Source organism: Quercus suber, unplaced genomic scaffold, assembly GCF_002906115.3.
Source record: "Quercus suber isolate HL8 unplaced genomic scaffold, Cork oak 2.0 scaffold_546, whole genome shotgun sequence".
NCBI classification, from domain to species: Eukaryota; Viridiplantae; Streptophyta; class Magnoliopsida; order Fagales; family Fagaceae; genus Quercus; species Quercus suber.
The window spans coordinates 443,810-446,981 of NW_027069994.1; positions in this window are offsets into that span (position 1 = coordinate 443,810).

A 3,172-nucleotide genomic window follows, 5' to 3' on the forward strand; every position below is an offset into this window, starting at 1 on the left:
AAAAAAAAAAAAAAAAACCAGAGAAGCTCCGAGCTTGACGTCCAGCCACCGCGCCGATCGCAGCCGATCTCCAAGCCACATCGGTCTCCAAGCCGATCTCCACCGCGCTTGACGTCCAGCCACATCGCCGATCGCAGCCACGCCACATCGCCGATCGCAGCCACGCCACATCGCCGAGCTTGACGTCCAGCCACATCGGTCTCCAAGCCGATCTCCACCACGCGTTGACGTCTAGCCACCGCACCGATCGCAGCCACGCCACCGCACCGATCGCAGCCACGCCACCGCGCCGATCCGAGCTGGCTTGGTGATTCGGCGTGAGCTCTGAGAGAGAAGCTTGAGAGCTGAGAGAGAAAAGAAAGAGAGAGACGATGAGAAACAGAGAGAGGCAGAGAGAGAAAAGAAAGAGGAAAAATGGGAGTGAGAGAAAATTTCGGGTATAAAAAAAGGTATTAAAAATTTTTTTTTTTTTTACAACCCAGCTACAGTGCCATCTTACATTTGAGATGGCACTGTAGCAAAATCCCAAATTTTTTTTAGCATTTGAGATTTAACCTTCCCATTGCTGATGGATTTTGGGGCTTAAATGCCAAATGTTCTTAACATTTGGCATTTAGAAACCCAAATGCGAATGCTCTAAGCTACAGTGAGTTGTATATATAAAAACCCATGGTTTGTGGGTGCTAAATTTTTTTAGCAATAGCAACCTTGTCGGAGCCAATTTTTGAGCATGTGAGGATGTAAAATAGCAACTGGGGGTGTTTACACCACCCAACGCTAATGCTTAGGCAACTAAATTCAAAATTTTAAAACTTTAGGAGCAAAATAAATATTAATCCAAACTTTATAGTCTGTACTTTACAATTTTATATATAAAAAAATCTATATACTTTTCGGGATCAAAAGCACCGAAGAACTCACATGGGTAGCATCGAGATTGAGTCTCAAAAGGGCATTTTTTTTTTTTTTTTTTTACACTGATTGGATTGATAATCCATATACAAGATTAAACAGCAAAGGTTACCAGTGTCAATAACCAACAAGCGATTCATTTTAAGGATCTAATAAACGAATTATACGAAGTGAGGATGATTCTTACAATTCTTCCAACTCATTGAATTCTTGGGTTTGTCATGTCAGCTAGATACTTAAGGTTTTCGTATGTGCATCAGCAAATTCCGGAGTTTAGTTCTAAACTCCGATAGAAGCTTACAATAGGAAATCTAAAGATTGAAGAGTGAAGACTATGCTGAGCAATGTGTGGCCAGAAAAGTTATTCCTTTAGGATACTTTAATAGACTAGATGAAATCACCTGACAAATTTGTGAAGGAGTAAATGTTATCTTTGACTCTATTCTATGGTTCTCATCTTTTTTTTTTTCTCAATTTTTTTTTACCATTTTTTCTTCTCCAATCTCTTGCCATGTGTTGTGTTAGGGTAAGAATTGGGTCCAGTGTATAATTGCACTAAACCCATCCGAATGATGCTATATAATTCGTTGTATCATATACGTTAATGTGTGGTTGATGATCCAATCATGTGACATAACTTGGATATGTTCGTGGGTTCCTGTTAGCTCAACTAGTAAAGTCTCTAATGGTTGAATAAGAAATCTGGGTTCAATCCCTGCCTACACCAAAAATCAATTAGTGTCTTGGTCTGATGATAAATAGCTATTATCAGGGGCGAACGCAATAGGTTGAAAACTATCTCAAAAAAAAAAAAAAAATTGGATATATTTGAGCTACATACCTTATGAGGGTTTGGTCATCCATGACAATTGCACAAAATCAAATAAAATGAAAATTATGTACTTATTTGACAAGAGCATTTATGGCAACAATTTTGTGTTGGCCTTTGCTGCTCTAAGCAATGGAATCGAAGTGTTACTTGCACTGTACGATTAGGCATTGTTGACATCGTTGAAGGTCTTGAGCTTTGCTAAGCGGTGAGGCTACAAAAATACCACGCAAAAATTACTAGTACGCGCAAATCATTTCCTGATAGACTGACTCAACTATTAGGACTTCGGGTTTGGGTTTGAGTATGGTGGTGGGTTGTATGGGTTTTGGGTTTGAGTTTTAGTTTGAAACTTTGAATCAGAATATTGGTGGTGAGTGGTGTGTGTGGGTTGCTCAGCAGTGGGGGTTGCTTGCTAGTTTAGGTGTGGGTTTTTTGGGTTTGGTGAGTGGTAGTGGGTTGCTCAGTGTGGCTTTGTTGAGTGGTGGTGGTGGGCAGTGGAGGGTTTTTCTGGTTTTGATGTTTGTGGTGGTGGTGGTGGTGGGAGGGAGGGGGGGTAGCGGTCCCATCTGGGTTTTGAATTTTTATTTTATTTTATTTTGGGTTTGTGGGTATGGATATGTGATTTTGGTTGTTGTTGATGGTGGTGGTGGTGGTGATGGATTCCAAGTGGTGGTGGTGGGCTGTGGGGTTGGTGGTTTCTATGGTTGGGGTTCTTTTTTTTTTTTGGCTATGGGTTTGATTTTGGGATGGGTGGTTACTTGGTTTTGATTGTTGTGGTTTGGTTTTTCATTGGTGGTGGCAATTTTGTTTTGGGATAATTTTGGTGGTGACAAATTGAGGTTTGTGGCTGAGTTTTGGTGGAAGGTGGTAGTGGTTTTTGCAGAGAAAGAAAAAGGAAGAGAGGAGAGAGAAACATATATATATATATATATTTTATATATATTATTTGATAGTGTAGTTTATATTATTTTAATGAGTTGTATATAAAAATAGAAACTGGGATGTTGGGTGAGTTGTAAAACAAGATGGTAAAATAGATAAAGTAGGTTTTGAGGATGTAAAATAGATAGATTCTTAAGAAATCCGGATGCTAGTGCTCACGTTACCAATTTTTTGATTGGGAAATGGGAATCCTTTTGTCCACGCCTTCATTAAGTAAGATGTTAAGCATGTTATGTATGCTTGATGAACCAATCAAGTCATGCAACAAATAATGTCAAGTCAATTAGAAAACATTACAAAATTAAAAAGCTAAAAGAAATCCAAAAAAAAAAAAAACAAAAAAAAAAGGAAAATAATATTATTCTCTGGCCATCCAAACAAAACCTAACATCTCAATTTCTAACAAGAGATTTATTAGAATCACTCACTACAACCTCCTTCAAACTCAGAATCCTATCACCAAATTATTCACAACGCACTTTTGGG